The sequence below is a fragment of the Pseudorca crassidens genome, chromosome 14, assembly GCF_039906515.1.
Source record: "Pseudorca crassidens isolate mPseCra1 chromosome 14, mPseCra1.hap1, whole genome shotgun sequence".
NCBI classification, from domain to species: Eukaryota; Metazoa; Chordata; class Mammalia; order Artiodactyla; family Delphinidae; genus Pseudorca; species Pseudorca crassidens.
The window spans coordinates 32285610-32308469 of record NC_090309.1 but is presented as its reverse complement, the minus strand read 5'-3'; the positions used below and the strand labels follow the sequence as shown (position 1 = coordinate 32308469).

The following is a 22860-nucleotide window of genomic DNA, read 5'->3' as shown; positions in this document are numbered from 1 at the left end:
GAGAGGTCCCGGGGCGCGGCCCTCCGAGGGTGTGGGGCGCCCGAGCACCGGAGACCTGAGAGTCCGACTGCTTCGACTCGAGGGAGCACGAGCGCGCCCGGGCGGGGCCGGGCAGGCTGGGATCCAGGCTGGGGACAAAGCCGAGAGCGCGACGCGCGGGGTCTAGGCCGGTGCAGCCCCTCCCCGGGCGCCCGGCGCGGCGGTCCCGGCCCCGGCGTCCAGGTGCGCTTCGCCCGCGTAGGCTTTTCCGGTCTCGTGGGCAGAGAGGGACAACCAGGAACTCGGGCTCAGTCTCCACCCCGAAGCGGGGCGGGTCCGCTTGGGATAAGACCCGCTGCCCGGCCCCGTCAGGGTGTGATCTCGGTGACCGCACAGAAGGATCGCTGTCCCGTCTCGGCCCCAGGGGTAAGGGGGTCCCGGGCTCCGGAAGGGGTGCAACAGCCCGGGAAAGCCTCGCGGGGGTGGCGGGTCCGGCGCCGCGCCGCTCCCAGGAGGGGGTGCCCGCGGCCGGCCTGCGGGCCCGCCCGGGCAGGCACAGGGTGGAGCGAGCCGGACTCGCTCCGGGTGGGCAAGGGAGAGGCAAACACCGCCCTTATCCACCGGCACCTTCCAGGAGAACCTCCAGAGCAGTTTATGCAGCTCAGGATGTACACCAGTTAGAGACCACCGCAGCTATTTATTGAGTTCATGTGCCAAGCACGGTGCTGGATTTAGGCATTACAAAGGATTGAGTAATATTCCCTGGAGCTGACTCAGTCCAACACCCGAGTTTTGCTTTTTTAATTCTTTCTTTACTCCGTTTAAGAAACGAACTCCTTTCTCCTAGTCTCTTACCCTTTCTCTCCGTGTGCACCTGACGTGCTCAGCACAATGCCTGGAACATGGGAATCTGATATTATTATGAGATCCATGACCAGCGTCTGCCGGTGGCACAGCCTCACTCTTTAGTCATGGTTTTAACCAGCTGGAGACTTTGGGACCAAAGAGGTTATTGCTTTTCAACAATCTGCCCAACTTTATGTGCTTCTCAAATTGATGCAAGTCTTCTGTAAGCTGTTGGGAGCATGTGGGTCCTGAGTAACCCACAGCTTTCATGAAAAGTGGGCATCTGCTCTCTCTAGCTGACAGTGGGAAGAATGAATAGGGTCCCCCCCCCTCTAAATGATCCATCCCATTGTCCATCAGTTCTAGAACCCTCCACCTCCTCCTTACATTGCAAGTAACTCTCTTGATAGGGAAGCCCTCACTCTTTAGTTGCCAGGGAATTCTCAGATGACAGAGGTGGAAGAGCAAGCAGCAGAGGAAGGGGACAGGGATGAGGAAATGGGTAACCATAGCCGCCCAGGACCGGCTGACTTCCCAGAGCCCTTTCTGGCCAAGGCCGGATCCCCTACATGAGCTTAGATCAGATTTCTATTGCTTTGGGGGTACACGTGCGGGCACAGACGTACACACAATTACTGGATCAAAGGTGTCTGTGAATTTCCCTCCTAGATGTTCTTGCATTTGGTTAGGGATAATTTTTCTCTGAAAGCTATTTAGAGGGTAACATTGCAGTTAAGTCCGAGCACACCAGCCCTCAGTATCTGTAGGGTGAGAAGCCACTTGGTCATCCACAGACTGTATCTTGTGGCCCATTTCTTTGCTTATGTCTAGCCGCTCATTTGTTTCTCAGCCTTGCACATCTGCTTGTAGACTAAGCCTGCTCTTCTCCAAGGGAGACGGAGGTGAGGGGCGGGCACCGGGATAACAGACCTTGTGCCAGGGAGTACTTGTAGCTTCAGAATAAACCAGAGGGGGAATTTTCCTTGGGTGTCAATTTTATCCAGGTATTTGAGGATAAAAACACTTTTCATACAAAAACAATTACAGATATACTTTGTAGTAGGATTCAGAATTTAGATACCTTCTTCGTATAAAACAAACACTTCTAAACTTTTTGCCTGGGCTTGGGGCTGCAATTTGACCCAAACCTAACCTTTGGGAGTTTGCTTTTACTGCAGTTAGGGCTACTTATGGAGGCAGTTTGATCGATGCTGCAGTATCCTCCATGGAGGGACTTTGAGTAACAGCTGTACTAGGTTACTTGTTTAATCTTTATTTCAACCTGAGGCGGGGTTATTAAGCTTGTTTTACAGAAGAGGATCCTGAGGCTCTAAGTGGTGGTCCTTAGTCAAGGTCAGACCTTTTGCGAACATTTAAATCCAGCTGCTGGATACTAAAGCCTGTTCTGTTATCCTCTCTGTCCTACTGCAGCTCTGTCAGTGCTTGGTTCAGAGTGATATGGCATTTGGATTTGTGGCTTCCTGGCTTATTAACTAAATCTTTTTTTTTTTTTAACATCTTTATTGGGGTATAATTGCTTTACAATGGTGTGTTAGTTTCTGCTTTATAACAAAGTGAATCAGTCATACATAAACATTAACTAAATCTTGACCAGTGTTTTTCTTTGCCTTTTCAACTTTCTTCTGGTCAAGCTGATATGTAAACCATGGTGGGAAGAACTGGACCTGGCAGTAGTGTGGGGATACAGGTGAATGGCCCTAAATTTGGGAAGGGCTTGGCTTGTGGATGAGGGAATAGACTCACTCTTTGTGGCACTGGGCAGAGCTGGGCAGGAATTTTTGGATGGCAGGTTCTGGTTGGACTTAAGGAAGTGGCTTTTGAAACCCGTAGGCTGGGTGACTTTGGAGCTGGCGGGAGTCTCTCCCCAGAGATATCTGGGCAGAGGCCGAACAGCCCCTTTCTGATGGAGCTGGGAAGGGGACAAGGTTAAACTAAGATGACTTCTAAAGCCATAGTTTCCAAACTTCAGGTACATCCCTCCGGAAGCTTGGCACAGCACACAGGTTCTTGCCCCCAAAGTTCTGATCAGTATGACAGGGTGGGACCCAGGAATCTGCCTGTCATTGGTTTTATTGGGAATAACTTGTTAGTGTCCAGTTATGTTTGAACTGGACAGAGAGCTCTGCTGTGGGAACCTGCACCACCACCTCTGAAGAATTTAGTTTAAAGGTTCAAGATGCTTGAGGTCAGTCAGTTGCCATTCTGCTTCTTGGTCTGGACTGCTAGACATAAAACTCATGTGGAACATTTTATCCGCAATCGGCAGCAAGGATAAATTGCAGCCAAAGGCCAGACTGTAAGTTACTCTGGAAAAGACCTTCACCTTTTCCCCCTCAACATCATTAACCCTTTAAGGCCCGGATATAACGCAGCATGAACAGCCCGACTTGAAACAGATCAGGAGGCCCCATGGGTGGACTTTTGTCAAGTCATCAGAAAGACGTCCCTGCCCAGTCACTGTGGATTCAATCCTCTGGGTTAAGGCACTCACCTCCCCCCACCACCCAACAGGTAACATTAAATTATTACCAGGAGCTAGTGTAGAGGGGCCCTGTGGTGAATGGGAACAAGTTCTCCTAATTCCTGTGTAGTGGAGCCATCTCCTCTGGAGGAGGTCCTTTGTGGACACAAGCCCGGTGGTATCAACAGTCCCCAGCACCTGCCTTCTCACTCCTCTCCAAGGGCCTCAGGAAGGCATTTTCTGGACCCTGCTTAGCTTCAGCTTCTGTTATTGCTGCTTTTTGATGCTGTACAAGGACCCAGTGACTCACTGGTTCTCATCCTTGTTAGAGTCACAGACCCCTTTGAAAATCTTTTCTTGTTTTATTTATTTATTTTTATTTTTTGGCCATGCCACACAGCATGTGGGATCTTAGTTCCCCAACCAGGAACTGAACCCGTGCCCCCTGCAGTGGAAACGCAGTGTCTTAACCACTGGACCGCCAGGGAAGTCCCTGAGAATCTGATTAAGGCCACGAATCTCCTCTTGAGAAGAATAAACATGCATTTGACATTTTCCCATACAGTCTCAAGGGGTTTACGGACACCCTTCTAATCCCAACCATGGATGCCTAGACATTGTGTTAAGAATTGCCCTAAAATTTGGCAATGTTTCTCAGAATTTTAAAATCCATTTACTTTTGTTCCATCAATTTGAATACTAGGAATTTATCTTAAAGATATACTTGGACATGTGTGTGGAGACATGTGTACAAGGATATATACATTGCAGCATTGTCTGTAGCACCAAAAGTTTGGAGACGATTAAATATCAGTAAGGGACTGGTTAAGTTATGGAACATCCATGCAATACAATACAATGCAGCTGTTAAAAAGTGGTGCAGGGGCTTCCCTGGTGGCGCAGTGGTTGAGAGTCCGCCTGCCGATGCAGGGGACACGGGTTCGTGCCCTGGTCCGGGAAGATCCCACATGCCGCGGAGCGGCTCGGCCCGTGAGCCATGGCCGCTGAGCCTGCACGTCCGGAGCCTGTGCTCTGCAACGGGAGAGGCCACAACAGTGAGAGGCCCGCGTACTGCAAAAAAAAAAAAAAAAAAAAGTGGTGCAGGTCGATAGGAACAGATATAGAATGATATTGAAGATATATATACATATATTTAAAGCAAAATACAGTTTTACAAGATATGCTAACGTTTCTGTATATAAGAATCGTGGAGGCTATTTATATTCTTAGGTACTTGTTAATGCATAAATACTTCTGAAAGTTTACACAGGAAAATTATGACTGCCACTGTAGTTGGAGGGAGGTGAAGTTCTTACAGACTTATCAACATATACTTTTTGGTACTATTTGAGTTGTTTTTTTTTATCATGTTCATGTATTGTCAGCTTTTTAAAACAGAGAGTTACAGATAGCACCTGTCCATTTAACACTGCTTGTGAAGAGGGAGAATGAAACAGAAATGAAGAATGTACAATTATCAAGTTTTCCAACCTTAAAATTAATATATGGTCATATACTTTCTTATTTGTATGCAAAGAGCTAGCATGGAGTGTGCTTTGGTTTCCATACATTTCATCTGGCTATACTTTAACTGGTTGCAAAAATATTGTAAGGTGCCTTGACTTGCATGGTGGGGAAAGTTCTGCATTTAAATGGTCCGATGGTTCCATGTGTTTTTAGCTGCAGAAGCAGAGAGAGGAGGTAGATGGGATAACGCACAGCTTGTAGACTAGATAGACCTGCTGGGGCAGGGCGCTTTGTCAGAGAAAGTCCTCACAGTGATATCAGGTCATGGGCACTCAGAGACCTGGCTTTGGCTTCAGAGCCTGGGCCTCCTTCTGCGGCTCAGTCTGTGAGGTCTCTGCCTCTCTGTAGGCTGAAACCTAGTGTCCCCTATGAGCCTGACCCTGTGCCAAACACCTGGCATGTTATTTTTAAAAAATTTTTCACCTATGTTAGGTGGGTCCTGCTAATGTCGTCTCCATTATACTGATGCAGAAACTGAGGCACAAAGGGATTGAGGAATTTGCTCGACATCACATACTATCAAGTGGTAGAGCCAAGACTTGAACTTGGCAGTCTGATTCTATCTCCTGTGCTTACTACTCTGTTATACTATATAATGGGTTAAAAGTGGGGAATCAGCCTGAGAAGGCAGAGCTGGTAGATTAAGCTGACTACGGGGTTGGACTTTTTCAGAGGTAAAGAGGTAGAGGCTATGTCCAAACCACTGGTCCAAGATGGATTTGATGTCATCTGGGTCATTCTAAGTGGGCAGGGAGTCCCAGCTGTTAGGTGGGGAGTGGAGCAGACATCAAACGAGGATGATGTGCTGTGTCATGATGCTGGTGGTGCCTCCCTATGGGAGCAAGACTTGGGGCAGCATCTAGGGGCAAGAGAGGCAGCTCAGCACCTCAGAGAAGGGTCTTCAGGTGGTAGGCAGGATGTCAGTGGCCCCCGCCAAATGGAAAAAAGTTCATTCATTTATTATACAGTGTGACATATGCTAGCTATTCAAGGATAAAATACCCAGACCCCATCCTTAGGGAGACAAACAAGCAAATCAACAATTAAAAAATCATACGATTGCATGCAATTTTTTTTTTTTTTACAGAAGCCAAATACATTTATTAAACCTGCTCTCAGCCAGGCAGTTAGATACAAAGATGTCTATAACTCCAGGGGCTTCACAACCTCCAGAACCACTTAACCAGGCAATGCTGGGTAAAGGTGACTTCGATTAGCTTTAAGCAAATAAGTCCATTTTGAGCTGGTCACTTGGCCTCTGGTCAGCAGTCATCCAGTTTGAGAAATACAGAAGATGCTGCTGCCTCCCAGAATGTCCTGTCCCAACAAGTGGGCCCTGAGGCTGGGGCACAGGGCAGTCTGCAGAGGTTCACTCCATTACCTCACTGCATTTATCATTGCATGATAAATGATTTGATACACTATGCACAGACTGCCGTAGAGCTGAGGGGGTATACCTAACGCCATCCTGGGTGGTCAGAGGAGGCTTCCTGGAGGAGGAACCATCCTGGAGGTGGGCTAGGAGAAGAAGGGCTTATGCACAGGCGTGGGGATGAGAAAGCAAGACCAGGCAGAGTGGAGGAGTGGCATGTCAGCCAGAGCAGGACTAGTCCCAGCGGCCAGAGCGGGAGGGCCCTCAGAAATTAAGGCCATTCTGTAGGCCCATGGGAGACAGGATCAATTATTGGGGGATAGGTCTTAGAGAGTCCAGGCATCCCATAGTACAAACTGCTGGCCTAGGTTAAAAATCCCTGTTTTCTTTTGCATCTGCTCCAATGCTTAGCACAGTTATGTGATAAATGTTTTTAAATAAAAAGGAAGCTCTGGGTACCAGGAAGGAAGAGATTCAGCCTTGGAAAAACAAGGCTCCCTGCTTCCCTGCCCTACACTAGGCCAACTCTTTAAGGTTTGGCTTACATATAGTCTTCACCCCTGATTGGCTTAATCTGGGTGAGGGGTCTCCCCTGGGTGCTCCTGTCTCCCTGTGATTCCCCTACCACAGGAATGTTCACACTTTTGTGCCTGATTACAGGCCTGTGCCCTCCCCTCAGCTTTGAGCTCCTCTGAGGGCAGGGCCGTGTGCCCCCCGTCCTCTGGCCCAGTGCACAGTAGGTGCTCACCAAAGGGGTGCTGAATGAATGTGCTATTTTTCATGGCCTGGAAAATTCAGTCCAACCTCCAAGCCCCACAGAATGACCCATTTTTGAAAATGACTGTTCCAGCCTTTATCTCTACTCTCTTCATGTCCTTAAACCAGCCCAAGTCCACACTTAATGCATTTGACCCTTGAACAACTCGGGGGTTGTTCACTTCCTGCACAGTTGAAAATCCACGTATCACTTTACAGTCCATCCGCTTATCCTTGGTTCCTCGGTATCCTTGGTTCTACACCCGCGGATTCAACCATCTGTGGATGGCAAACTGGCGCAGTAGAATTTAGTGAAAAAAGCTCAGGCGTAAGTGGCTCTGGGGAAGCTCAAACCTGTATTGTTCAAGGGTCAACTATACTCTTTTCCAAATAAGTCTTACCATTCATAATCAGAGCTGAGGCTTCATTTTTACTGTCTTTGCCTACAGACCTCTTTGCTGTTTAAATCCTGTCTGTCTTTCTAAGCTTTTATCAAACGAGAGCTTTTTGACTCTCTTGGGTGGTGGTGGGACGACTTAGTCTGTAGTCTCTCGCTACCCTGAAGGTTTTATGATAGTTGCCGAGCGCTGCTTTGTCATTGGATTGGTTAGCAAGATCTTCTCCGTCTCTGTTTCTCTCACAATGCCTAGTACCTGATTGGGGCAAAATAACTATTTAAGTAAAGACGATGAGTGGCTGCCCACACAGCAAGTGGCAGTTTTGGAATGGGGGGTCTCATGCAGGGACTACCTAAATGAGAATCAGGGCCTGGAACTGGGTGTGAGGAGAATAAGCAGGGGTGCTTATTGGAACTTGATTACATAAGGTCTTTGAGCCCCACCCAAGATTTACTGACTCAAGTTCTAGAGTCTAGCATCCCCCAAATCCATTTTTCTGAACACTCCCTGAGTGATTTTTGGGCACACTAAAGTTTGAGGACTTTTCCCAGGTACCGTGCTAGGTGCCTTACCCTCTGTACTAATTAGAATCTTTTTCAAGCCATAGCTCCAGACGCCAAGTCCTGACATCATCCAAGGCCCCAAGGAAGGAGGAAGTTGGTAGGCTGACTCTATCTGTTTTAGCCTGGGGGACACTCTGTCTCCAAGCCCCTTGGCAGGCTTGCCTTTATTTCTCATTGGCCAGAGTGTGTCACATGGCCACTCATAGACCATTGTGGCGGTTGGAATGGGCTTGCCTTGGACCAGTCATTATTTCTTCCTGGGGAGTCCCACCTTCCTGGTTTACCAAACCCAGTCTGTCAACTCATGAAGGTTCTCTTAATGAGGAAGGAGGGTATGATGGGGATTGACATTATTGCTAATCCTGGCAGAAGTCCTGCACAATAGACACAACTATCTCAGATTTATGCCAGAATAAGCTGGCTCTCACAGTGGGGGTGAACCTTGAAGCAGGGACTGGAGCTCCGCCCTTGTTCTGGATTCCCAGCCTCCTACCTCCAGCGCTGCATGTCCTCCTTTATAGCCTAGGCCACCACTCACATGTAGGAAGAGACTTGAATTTGGAGTTTCACAGATCTTATAAATTAACAGCTCAAGCCTGCCAGAAGTAAAGCATGTTTGCAGTGGGTGGTTTTGAGAACTCTACTGTTTAAATAATCTTTGGCAAACATATTTCCTGAGTCATATTTAGGCATAGCTATGCTTGTATATATTAAACGGTGTTAATGTTATGATACCCCCCCTTCCATTAATAAAATTTTGCCTGTTTTTCCCCCCATGACCTTATTCTTGATGTAAGATCATGAGTGGGAATCTACAGTTATAAAATGCCCATGGGATGGTTTGGGGACCATTTTAGGCATCAGTAGTTGGAATCTAGAATCATTACTCTAAAGCAGTGGTTCTCAAATTTGAGGATGCATCAGAATCACCTGGTGGGCTTCTTAAAAACTAAATTGCTGGACCCCCGCCCCAGAGTTTTGGATTCTGTGGGTCTGAGGTTGGGCCTGAGAATTTACACTTTTAACAAATTCTCAGTTGATGGTGACGTTCTTGGTCTGGGAACCACACTTTCACAGCCACTAGGTTGTATGAACTTCTTTTAGGTTGAAATACTGGTCTGGATTTATTGAAAAGATAAACATAGTGGGATTTTAATCATGCACATGGCGCCTTCTGCCTTTTTCAGGTTCTTTTGTGCTCCCTATTAAAGCTGCCTGTGACCTCCCCACCAGAGCCATGCTTTGGGTGGACTGGATTCCCAGGGTTTTCTGTACTTCAGTGAATCTGGGGAAGGCTTATTCCTCAGAAGTGAGAAGATGAAGTGGCATCCACACGCCCTCCCTCCAGGCCAAGCATGGTTGTCTGGGCACTAAAGGTGGCCTTAAATATTGGTCTTAAACTCCTGCTTTTACCTTAAGAACGAATGAATTTCTGATATGTGCTCAAACATATTGATAGGAGAACCTTGAGAACATTATGCCAGGTGAAATAATCCAGACACAAAAGAGCAAATGTGATTCCACATATAGGGGATGCCTAGAAAAGCCAAATTCAAATTCATAGAGACAGGAAGTAGAATGATGGTTAGCCGAGGCTGGGGTGAGGGGGGAATATCGAGTTATTATTTAATGGGTACAGGGTTTCTGTTTGGGATGTGGTGATGGTTGCATGATATTGGGAATGTAATTAATGCCACTGAATTGTACATTTAAAAATTGCTAAAATGGTAAGTTTTGTTATGCATATTTTACCACAATTAAAAAGAAAATCATCCTTCATCTCTGTTCTCCCAGTGGTGTCTTGGAGCGTTCTTGTATCAGTCCATCAGAGATGGTTGTTAAATGTGCAGGGGTTTTGCAAGCTGATTGCTAAATATAGCCACTATTTAAAATTCAGTTAGGGCTTCCCTGGTGGCGCAGTGGTTAAGAATCCGCCTGCCAATGCAGGGGACACAGGTTCAAGTCCTGGTCCGGGAAGATCCCACATGCCATGGAGCAACTAAGCCCGTGGGCCACAACTACTGAGCCTGTGCTCCAGAGCCCACAATCCACAACTACTGAGCCCGCGTGCCACAGCTACTGAAGCCTGCGCTCCTAGAGCCCTTGCTCTGCAAGAAGAGAAGCCACCGCAATGAGAAGCCCACGCACCGCAAGGAAGAGTAGCCGCCGCTCGCCGCAACTAGAGAAAGCCCGCGTGCAGCAACGAAGACGCAACACAGACAAAAATAAGTAAATAAAATAAATCAATTTAAAAAAATTCAGTTAAATGAACTTAGGCGTAAATACATTACCTTAAAATAGACATATTTATAAATAAGTTTTATGTATTTATTTTTAAATAAGTTTTATTGAAAACAACCCATCACTTTCCAATTATTTTACTACATTTTACTATTATATATAGTTTCTTATATCTGTGTGGTGGAAATACTATATAATGGTGTACTACTGCCTACTTATTCCCAGCTCCAAGTTCAGTGACACCACATAAGTAAGTTGAAATTGGTCATGTTGGAAATATTTACACCAAAGAAATGGAGACAAACCAGGGTTTTCTTTCCCTGGAGAGCTCCTGTTAGATTATTAGCACACCCCTGGTCTCCTCATGTCTCACTGGTGGAGCAGGGTTGGAGTAAGCTTGTAGGGATAAAGCACCAGCTACTTGGGATCTTCCAGCCAGACTTTCTTGAATTGAATTCTAGCTGTTTCCAAATAGCCATGTCATTGGGTGTTTTCCCCATGCCTGAAAAAGAAGACGTGATGGCTAAGTTTAGTGGGTAGGAAACTGGATGAGTCATATAGTAAGTGAGTGACTTTAACCTCCTGGGCAAGAGTTTTCTCAACTGGAAGGGGTGGGAGAAAAACTAGTAGAAATAAAATAAAGCACTTATTCTAGCAATGGGGAAGAGATACTTCTTTTAAAAGTTTTCATTATGGACTTTTCCCCACATATACCCAAAGTGGGAGAACACTAAAATGAGGCCCCATATACCTGTTCCTCACCCAGCTCAACAATTATCAACATTTCACCAAAAAAGAGACTTTTCTAACCATTGAAGTAATAATAAGAGGGAAGAGTACGAAGGAAAAGACGGGAAGAGTACAAAGTACAAAGGTATGATTTACAATTTTTCTCACGAATTTTGACTGTACTAAAAGGAGAATATGAAATTGGAAAGATACATAATAAATTCTTGATATAAAATATTAAATTTTATAATATATTCGTAATTTCTAGAAATGTGTTAGTGAAGCACCAAGATCCCAAAAATGGGCAAAAAATGCAAACAAATAATTCACAAAGAAGGATACAAGTGGAAAAAGAGAAGAGAGTGTTCCTGCTACGCGTTCAAAAAAGCAAGTTAAACCAACGGTAAGGTTCAGTACTACACCTCCTAAACATTAAATTATAAATAAAGCAAGCAAACAAGCTTATGGCTGGCTGGGATTTGGATAGCCTTTTAACTTTGGAGGACAACTGGAAATGTAATTATCAGATATCACAAGGAATAGGTCAAAAGAAGAATAAAATCTACAATGCTAACTCTAAAGATTGTAGTCACAGCATAAAAAAACCTGAACAACCAATAGGAGAGGGACATTGAATAAATTATATCAATACAGTGGAAGAATATAAATTTAGTAAAATAATAAATATGATGATTGTGTAGAATAAGGAAAATTAAGAGGAGAGAGTAGAACATAAAATGATATACATACTGTGATTACAACTGTGCTAAAAGATTGGAACAAACAGTAAGTGAAAGTTGATGGTAAGTTTACATTTTTTTAAATGACCTTTTCAGTGCTTAAAGTTGACTTAATAATTTACAAAATAAAATCAAAGGGGGAAATAGATGTGATTACTTAAGACCTTATAGTCTCTAAAATTCTATGAAAGTTGATCTTCTCCATTTGTAGGAAAGATCCATAATTATTAGCACTGCACTGGAAAATTCTACCTCTGCCCACATTCTCACTGGGTTTGGGAAACAAGTTTATCAGACCATGCAGGCAACTTAAATAATAACAACTGGAGGGAAAGAGAGGTGACAAATAAAATTAATGCTAACTATCCTGGATCCATACGTCATTGTTACAATTACAAAATCCTGAGGTTGCTAAAACAGAAATAAAACCAAATAATAAATTGTCTGCCATGTACATTTTATAATAAATAAAGGTTATTTTTTAAAAGCTACCCAGTATTTTCTGTTTTATCTTTTCTGTGATCTCTTAAGGTGTTTTTTTAATTTATTTTTTATTATTATTATTATTTTTGGCTTCGTTGGGTCTTAGTTGCAGCATGTGCTGGGGTTGTTGTTAATGCATGCGGGATGTTTCATTGCAGCTCCTGGGCTTCTCTCTAGTTGTGGTGTGGGGGTTTTCTCTTCTCAAATTGTGGCACGTAGGCTACAGAGTGCATGGGCTCTGTAGTTTGCGGCTCGCGGGCTCTTTAGTTGAGGCGCTGTGAGCTCAGTAGTTGTGGCGCATGGGCTTAGTTGCCCCGCGGCATGTGGGATCTTAGTTCCCCGACCAGGGATCAAACCCGTGACCCCTGCATTGTAAGGTGGATCCTTTACCACTGGACCACCAGGGAAGTCCCTCTTAAGGTGTTAATATTAGATTTTTTATGATCTCTGCAGATAGTCTCCATGTCTTTTAGAAGGACTCCTGCTGGAGGATTGATTGATTGATTTTTTTTTTTTTTTTTTTTTGCGGTACGCGGGCCTCTCACCGCTGTGGCCTGTCCCGCTGCGGAGCACAGGCTCCGGACGCACAGGCTCAGCAGCCATGGCTCACGGGCCCAGCCACTCCGCGGCATGTGGGATCTTCCCGGACCGGGACACGAACCCGTGTCCCCTGCATCGGCAGGCGGACTCCCAACCACTGCGCCACCAGGGAAGCCCTGGAGGATTTATTTTTATGGGGGAAAAGATAGTTGAATCCAAACAGTAGTGAAAAGAATATTATTTAGATGTGATTTGGTAAGCCCTCTTAAATACACATGAGTGTTTTAAAAATAAAATCTCTTGCCACGGGACTTCCCAGGTGGAGCAGTGGTTAAGAATCTGCCTGCCAATGCAGGGGACACGGGTTCGAGCCCTGGTCCAGGAAGATCCTACATGCCACAGAGCAACTAAGCCCATGCGCCACAACTATTGAGCCCGTGAGCCTCAACTGCTGAAGCCCGCACGCCTAGAGCCCTTGCTCTGCAACAAGAGAAGCCACTGCAATGAGAAGCCCACGCACCGCAACGACGAGTAGCCCCCGCTCTCCACAACTAGAGAAAGCCGGCGCGCAGCAACGAAGACCAAACGCAGCCAAAAAAAAAAAAAGTCACTGTTTTTCAAAAGTAAATTTCTTATAAAATTAAACCAAAAAAAAAAAATCTCTTGCCACTCGGGAGGGAGGAAAAGAGTGATCATAGAAAATTAATCTCGGCCTTGATGTGCTGAATACAGAATATTTAAGCCAAGCTCTTTAGTCTCAAAGGATTTCTTGATGTTACTATGCTAATCATTTTCTCCTCCTATTTAGAATGTGTTCTTCTGCCAATGATTCCCTGAATGTTTCTTATGAATAATTAAGTGAATTATTTTCAGGGATAAGCTTTGCCTTTAAATATTCTGAGGCTTTTGTTCTTTTGTCATAGACCCATTATGTGTTTTTCTTTCTTTTTTTAACAACTGGGGAAATTAAAGCACCAAGAAGATAAATACTTTTCTTGGTGAGATCTAAAAGAGATAATCTGAGATAATCATTCACGTAAAGTGTTTAGAACAGTGTCTGACACATTATAAGTGCTCAAAAATACCTCTCACAATTATTACACAAGGTATGTAATAGAAATATAAAGTGAGCCACAAATGTAAGTTTGAATTATCTAGAGTCACATTTTAAAAAATAAAAAGATACAGGTGAAATTAATAATATGCATTATCTTACCCAATAGATTCAAAGTATTATCATTTCAATGTATAATCAGTGTAAGAAATGATTAATGAGGTATTTTACAGTATTCTTTTCGTACTAAGTCTTAACAGACCGGTGTGTATTTTACACTGACAGAACATCTGAATTCTATTGCTGAAGTTTCATCAGAAATACTTGATCTGCATTTAGACTTAATAAAATTTAGTTTTCATGTAGATTCACATACTCACATTACTTCAACCATACATAAAAGTTTTCCAAAAAACTTAAGTACCAAAAAATAATTTTCCTTTAATATTTGCATCCACATTGAAAAACCTGGTTCATCTTTTTTAGAATTGATTTGACTTTAAAATGAAAAGCACATCACTTTTATTTATTTTATTTTAAAAAATATTTATTTATTTATTTACTTACTTATTTTGGCCGCACTGGGTTTTAGTTGTGGCATGCAGGATCTTTTCAGTTACAGCATGTGGGATCTAATTCCCTGACCAGGGATGGAACCCAGGCCCCCTGCATTGGGAGTGCAGAGTCTTCCCCACTGGACCATTAGGGAAGTCCCAGCATATCACTTTTAAAACTGCACCTGTCCCAGTTAATTCACTAACTCTTATGCCAATTGAATCTCTTTTTCCTTACTGTGCCAGTCATAATGCTTCTGCCTTTCCACTCAATTCCACATCAGTAAGCTGCCTTCATTTAAAATTTTTAAATGTGTCCATAGATATTTTTTCACACTAGAAAATGTTATAATTAAAATAAGTATTTAAATGTGATTACAAATTACAGTTTACATAGATATCACTGTAATTCATGCTGTCTGCAAGACATATTCAAATAAACACATTAAAAATGTTGCATCAATCCATAGATAGTATCAGTCAAAGTGAATCAATCCATTGACACCAAGTGGATTGGCGGTGTGATTAGATGTAAAACTAGAACAGATGCAACGTGCCTGACATGCGCACTGCACAGTGCAATGGTTAAAGTGAAATGTGACCCCACCAAAACATTGCAGCTGTGTGTTATGGAAAAATATCTTATACTGCCTCAATTTAAAACTTTAAACTTAATTAAAATTAAACAAAATTTAAAGTTATTTTCTCTGTCACACTAGCTGCATTTCAGTTACTCATAACCACTTGTGGCTTGTGGCTATGGCATTGCACGGCACAGGTATAGACTGTCTGTCAAGGATAGGGTGGATGGGACACTTTGGTCCCATCCTGTGCACCTTTTTGTGTTGGCATCAGCTTTTTATTTATTTATTTATTTATTTTTTGACTGCATTGTGTCTTTGCTTGCACCCAGGTTTTCTCTAGTTGCTGAGAGCGGGGGCTACTCTTTGTTGCAGTGCTCAGGCTTCTCATTGCAGTGGCTTCTCTTGTTGCAGAGCACAGGCTCTAGGCGCGCGGGCTTCAATAGTTGTGGCACACAGGCTTCATTAGTTGGGGCTCGCAGGGTCTAGAGCTCAGGCTCAGTAGTTGTGGCGCATGGGCTTAGTTGCTCCGCGGCATGTAGGATCTTCCCGGACCAGGGCTCGAACCTGTGTCCCCTGCATTGGCAGGTGGATTCTTAACCACTGCGCCACCAGGGAAGCCCGGCATCAGCTTTAAGCAGGAGAGAAGGTTGTTTGTACAGTGCCTGATCGAATTCCCACCTCTAGCTGGTTTTCTCTTTGTTTCTTTTCTGCCTCTCCGAGGTAGCATCTTTTCCTACCCCCAATGCCCGGTTCTCTGATATATAAATGATGCATTTCCACCAGGGTTTTTTTCACTGGTCACCTTTCCCTGCCTCTACTCTGCCTCTTGTCTGGTTTGGGGATGAGTAAGTAGGGTGAGTTAAGGGTCCACCTCACAGCTTCTCAGCTCAGGTGGCTGGGCTGGGCTGGGCTGGGGTTTTCTGGAGGGATCCCCACATCAGACAGCTGATGGAGGTGTGTAACCCGTCTCCCCACTATCTCCCCCTCTCTGTCTCTCTCTCTCTCTCTCTCTCTGTCTCTGTCTCTCTCACACACACACACACACACACACACACACTCACTCGATCTGCCTCAAGTTAGTTTCAGTTCCTCTCAGCTTCTGACATTGTCTCATGTCAGTCCTAGAGCTTTGGGTTTTTTCATGGAGTTTCTTCCATTGCCTCCCTGTGCCTTCATGAGTTTTTTTTTTTAATTTAATTTAATTTTTTTAATACAGCAGGTTCTTATTAGTTACCTATTTTATACATACATATACATATTTTAGACAAGACAGGAGATCAAGAGTACTGGTCAACCTTGAAATTTGGGTCTCAAAATATGCGGCCTGTTGTTTGTGATTCATAAGGAGGGGTCCAGGTAACCCAGGTGCAGATGGACATACAGAAGCTCTGGTGATAGAAGAGACAAGAACTGGAGATCAGCACCAGTAGCTTTGTGATCATCCTAGGTGAACAGCTAGTGGGGTTCCTGTCTTAGAGTCTTACTTGCCTGGAATAGTTTACTTATGGTATTTCTGAAGGGGAACATGGAATCAAGTGACCTTTCACATTACCTTGAGGGCCTCTAATTCTAAAATAACTCGGAAAATGGATCGGGAAAACAGTGTAACCTGGGGCAAAGCTTAACTATGCTGAACAGATTTTTCTCTTTGAATAGTTGTTATCCCTGAGGAGCCATGGTTTTACCCGTGATGCTGTGCAAAAGCTGTATGGATTTTTGGATTCCACTGAGTTGGACTTTGCCTTTGAGTGGGTATTGCTAAATGAAAGAGAACAGCAGCAGGCTTCCCCTGAGAGGCCACTGTCTACAAAGCTGTATAGGTGTGTGTTATCTTAATCATATACTTTTGGCTGTAGACATGTTTATTATCTTATTGAAGTGTAACTTACATACAAAAAAATGCACAGATCTTAAGTGCTTAGTTCAAGGAGGTTTTTTTTTATTTTTTTAAAAATTATTTTTTAAAAATTGTGGTAAAATGCACGTAAGATAAAGAAGATGTGGCACATATATACAATGGAATATTACTCAGCCATAGAAAGAGACGAAATTGGGTCATTTGTAGAGACGTGGATGGATCTGGAGACTGTCATACAGAGTGAAGTGAGACAGAAAGAGAAAGACAAATACCGTATATTAATGCATATATGTGGAACCTAGAAAAGTGGCACAGATGAACCGGTTTGCAGGACAGAAATAGAGACACAGACGCAGAGAATAAACGTATGGACACCGAGCGGGGAAAGCGGGGTGGGGCGGCGGTGGGATGAATTGGGAGATGGGGATTGACCTATATACACTAATATGTATAAAATAGATAATAAGAACCTGCTGTATAAAAAAATAAAATAAAATTCAATTTTTATCGGAAAAAAATTATTTTAAAAAAATTGCGGTAAAATACACGTAAGGTAGAATTTACCATCCTAACTATTTTTAGGGGTTCAGCTTAGTGGCGTTCAACACATTTACATTGTTTTGCGACTATCACCACCACTCTTTTCATCTTGCGGAACTGCAACTCTGTACCTGCTAAACTGTAACTCCTTTTCCTCCCTTTCTCTCACCCCCTGGCACTACCATTCTACCTTCTGTTTTATGAGTTTGACTAAGTACCTAATATAAGTGGAATCATACAGTATTGATCTTTATGTGTCTGGCTTATTTCACTTAGCGTAATGTCCTCAAGGTCCATCCATGTTGTGGCACATGTCAAATTTCCTTTCTTTTTAAGGCTGAATAGTATTCCATTGTGTGTATGTACCACATTGTGTTTATCCATTCATCTGTCAGCTGACACATGGGTTGCTTCCATCTTTTGGCTATTTTGAATAGTGCTACTGTGAACATGGATATACAAATATCTCTTTCAGTCCCTGCTTTCAATGTTTTTGAAAGATACATACATACATATATATATATATCTCCAGATTGTATATACCTAGAATACATATACCCATAAGTGGAATTGCTGGATCACATAGTAATTACTCTATTTTTAACTTTTCAAGGAACCACCATGCTGTTTTCCAAAGTGGCTGTACTATTTTACACTCCTGCCAGCAGTACACAAGGGATCCGGTTTCTCCACATCTTCACTGACACTTGTTATTTTCTGTTTTGTTTTGTTTTTGTTTTTGTTTCTGTTTTTTGGCCGCACCATGTGGAATCTTAGTTCCCTGACAGGGATCGAACCTGTGCCCCCTGCAGTGGAAGCTCAGAGTCTTAACCATTGGACTGCCAGGGAAGTCCCATTTTGTTTTGTTTTACTAGTAGCCATCCTGATGGGTGTGAGGTGAGTTCAATGAGTTTTGACAAATGTATACAGCTGGGTACCACTGCCCCAGTCAAGATAAGGAACATTTCAGTCACCCCCTAAAGTACACTGGAGAGTCTAAATATTGCTGACATTAGGATAAACATAACCAAATGGGTCCATTATTTTAAACCTTTGACACTGGACTCAAACTATCCCAAGGGTGTGATGCATCAGTCAGTCTGAAGCAGGCTGCACTTGGGGTACTTTCATATTGTGGTTGGAACCCCTGCACTGAGTACAGGATTCTGGGCCCTGTTATGGGGGGGAGAAGCACAGAATGCGCCTGGATGGACTCCTTATGTCCCTCTCAGCTGGAAATGGCACAACTCTGGCCACGTGTCAGCTCCAAGAGACACTGTCACAGAGCCATGTTGCCTTGTTCTCCCACTGGAAAGGCTGGACGGCTGAACTAGGGCAGGGGCGTGTGGGGTTAGAAATATGGTCTCTTCAAATAGCCAACAGTCTTGTAATCAACACTGTTGACTGGGAGCTGTCTGCCAGCCAAAGTGTGGTCTAGTTTCCAATGGATAAGTCTGGGAGAGGAATGTTTTTGTTGTTGTTTTGTTTTGCATCCAGCTTGTTAAAGACATGAAGAAGAAGAAAGTATTTAGCTCAGCAAAAGAAGTGACAATTTAAAGTTTTGATTCCATTATTACTCTAAAAGCTTCTAGCATTACGCCTGCCCTAATGCATAATGGTACACGTGTGTACACATGCCTGCATTTAACGTGGTATAGTATAAAGGTCTCTAGGGTCACGGCTGTGACTGAAAACACAGCTCCTACCACCCGCTACATGAGTGACTTCGGGCATCATGCTTAACTTTTCTAAAATTTAAGTTATCATGCCCAGTTCACTGTACAATGAGAAGGCGAAAAGATAGGGTATTGATAAAGGACCCAGGCGCACAGTATAACTAAATGGTCAATAAATATTTATTTAAAAATAAAGTCCCCCCCCCAAAAAAAAAAATAAAAAAATAAAAAAAATAAAGTCCCTCCAGCTCCAGCACACATGACAAGGAATACAAGGCTAGTATTCCTGATGCTGAGCAGTGGCAGAGGTTGTCGCACGGTGGAGTGAGCCCCAGGACCAGAAGGAGGAGATTAAAGGCTAGGAGATGAGCCTTCAGAAAGGTTGTAGAGTCCTTGCAATGGGAAGGAAGTTCAGCAGAGTTCTCGCCAACCACCTGCAGGATTTTTTTTACTCATAGACTACTCTTGAACAGACAAGGCACAGGGGATAATTTTCTGTATGAAGGGAATAGACGGGGTGATGAAGGTGTGCCTTTTAGCACCTAGCATGGTACCTAGCCTGGGGCAGGCATTCAGATCATATTTGTTGAATGAATGAGCGTGAAACGTCAGTGAAACTATCCTATCAGTTCCATGATTGAGAGCAATAATTGGTGTTACCAGTGCATCAGCTTCTTGTTTCTACGGTCACTAGCCTGAGAGGACAAGGGGAAGTTTGTCTGCAGTTAAAAGGCAGAATAATTTAAAAACACCACCACCAACAAAAAAAACAGCCAACCAGAATTCCAAAGATCTCCAGTCCACGGGTAGCATTTGGAGTCACTCAGATAATGAAAGAAAATTACTTAGGAAAATTTGAAGCCTTATATTATGGAAGCTGAATGCAGTACCCAGAGAAACACTTATAAAATTTATTAGAATATGCGTTGATTTGTGCCCTGCTTGAAGCTTGTGCCTGGGGAGGGGACACTGAGATATTATGTGAAGTAGAAAGGACATGTAGCAAAGCAAGCATTGAACTAAGAGTGCAGGGCCCAACCAGCTCTCCAGCAATCATTAAAGCCACCTCATTGCTCTTTTTATTTTTCTAATCTTATCTCTTGATACAATATAGAACTCACCATAGCCAGCTTTCATTATTATATCACCCAGTTGGTTTGTAAAGTGGAGATAATATCATGATTCCAAAGGTTACTGGGTAGATTAAGATCATGTAGAGGAGTGTTTAATAAATGTTCCTTCCCTCCTTCTCCCTGCCTTTTGGACAAAGGAATCAGAGTAGAAAACTTTAGTAGACTTTGGCATGATGTAGGAATGGTAGAGAAGGAGTGGGGATGTTTTAAATTATATGTAAAACCTGTGTTTTTTAATTATTTGTGGATTGAAATTATTATTACTGTTTCCAACAATGCTATGAATAAGTGGCTAAAATTTGGACAAAAGACTGTTAATAAGTTACTTGCCAGATGATGGGTTGGAATAGATTCTTCCCTGTAATTGCTTAACAAATAAGTTTCCAACTTTCCATTCATTTAGCTTGCACACTTTGCCTTGGATTAAATGTTTGAAAATGAAAACGCCATCCCGGCAACAAAATTTCCTTTGTTTTTATTATTTATTTATTTATTTGGTTGCACCGGGTCTTAGTTGTGGCAGGCAGGCTCCTTAGTTGCGGCACGTGTGCTCCTTAGTTGTGCCGTGAGAACTCTTAGTTGCGGCATGCATGTGAGATCTAGTTCCCTGACCAGGGATCAAACCCAGGCCCCCTGCATTGGGAGCGCAGAGTCTTCTTACCCACTGTGCCACCAGGGAAGTCCATCCTTTACCTTTAGAAGAATCTGAGTTCCAAGGAAAAAGAGTTGCTTTCATGTTCCCATTTCATAGACAGTTTTAAAAACCTTTAGTGCCTGGGTGGGGCCCACTCGCACTCCACAGATCCACAGACTAAATGTTTAAATTTGTCATCCTGTGGGATGTAAAATGAAACCACGTACCAAAGAAAAATGGTGAATGACTCACTCACACGTGATCTTCCAGGGAGGAGAAGGATTCAGTAAGAATGTGTCACAAGGACATCAGATCCCTTCACGATGAAGGTGGAGGTTGCCTGTCCTGGCATGTGAGTCAATGTTATGAATCTGAATGGAGGCTGCCAAGTTATGTCGGGGTCTCGAGGAGAGCATGTGGTACTGGGGTGAATTCCTCATGGTGCCGCATCCAGCAGTACCAGAGAAATTGTATTTGTTAGCACATCAGGAAGGGGTTCACCTCTCAGGGACGGGTTCATATTTATAGGCTTATCACACATATGCTTGCACACGCTAATTTATTTATGTTGAGAAATATAACTGTTACTTAGACAAAAATCCTCATACTCCAGTGCTTTGTAGACAGGTCCACGTGGGAAGCCGAACTCTAGTCCAGAGGTTGCTTGGCACCCGAGGAATCAAAACAAAGAGTTTTAAATGGATAAAATTCATCTTCATAGTGGGGAAATATCTGGCGCCTGAACCATTGATCGCGGGGCCAAGCCACCCTTTCTTGAGGCCAGGGTTTTGATAAATATTTCAAAGTACTCTTCTCTGATGGTTTTGGGTTGAGCTTGCATTGTTGATGGACACAATTTTTCTTTAAATATGTCTTAATACCCTTCAGCAAGCTAGCTTCATCTCGGAAGCCATTCTTTCTCCTTGAGATGAGTTTGCATATCTTTGTTTTGATGATCATTTACTGATTTTACTAGTGAGTCTAATTTGCCTGCTTTCCAAATTCTGGGTGAGTGGGGAGGAATGCACCACACTGCTGCCTATATGGCCTACTGAAATATTACCAGGAGTCAGGGCCTTGTTCACATACCTGCAGTCTGCCGTAAGGACAGGAGAAACTTTATGCTTGAGTCAGTACCTGGCTTGCCAATTTCGGGCAGTGATACAATAGGGCAGAATGCAGGGTAGTGTAATTATTATCCTTTTGGACATACTAGAGGAAAACAGTAGGGATGTGTTCTCGACATACCTAATTTTTCTTTATGAATTCATCATAAATTATTTCTGAAAGTGTATGTAATCTTACTTGAAATAGGTTGAACTTATTTATAACTTATTATTCCCTTATGTAACTGCCATTGGGATAAGTCTCTTACATTTAGTTCCCAGCTTTCTTTCAGTTGCTCTAAAACTATGTCCTAAAATCTTCAGGAATCCTGTCCTGAGCCCTAGCTGAGGAGTTCCCATATTATAAAGAAGATGCAGTTTCCCACCCACTGCATAACCCATAGTTTTTTTTTTAAAAGGCATCGCAAACATATGGTCCCTTCAGCCTTCATCTTTCCATCTTGAAGTGTCCTGATGCTTTTAAGGTCATTTGAGCGACACCCAAGACTGAGTGTGTCTGCATTTCACAGATGTAAAGACTGAGGCAAGTTGCTAATTATTTGCCCCCTTGTGAGCCACAAAGGAGCTTGTACAACCCCAATACAAAGTCTGAGTCGTTGTGAACTCGATCACACTGGTCAGTTTATGTGACCGTAGGCTGGCCTTCCGAGAGAAAGAGCAAATGAATCAAGGAGGTTGAGGCAGAAGAGCATTCCTATAAAGAATCCTTGGCTCTGCAGGCCTGCGGACGTGCGGGTGGCCTTTTAGGGATGGAGTTTCAGGTAGAAGGGCCTTTCATCCTCTGGAGGCTGATTATTCTGCGCAATTAAGAAGAGGCCTACAGCAGTCCTCTATTGGGAGAGGGGGGTGTTCGATTCCTTCCCCCATTCTTGCCAAGAGTTATTGAGGTGCCAGATACTGTGCTAGTAAGCATGTGTGTGGGTTCACTTTACACGTATTACCTGACATCTAATGAAAGAATCAAAGGGTGCCTTTTACTGCATTCATTTCTAAAATCTATTTAGAAACTCAGTTGATACTAGTAAATAATAAATATACAACAGC

At 43.5% G+C, this 22860-nt stretch overlaps 1 protein-coding gene across 1 annotated transcript in view; it reads left to right on the top strand.

Moving 5' to 3' along the window:
* The first annotated feature begins 247 nt into the window (after positions 1-247).
* ANXA4 (annexin A4) overlaps positions 248-22860 on the top strand; it is a 67042-nt gene continuing 44429 nt past the window's right edge. Inside the window, exon 1 of the mRNA XM_067704809.1 lies at positions 248-405. The gene's annotated coding sequence lies outside the window, so the exon portion shown is untranslated. The remainder of the gene's footprint in view (positions 406-22860) is intronic.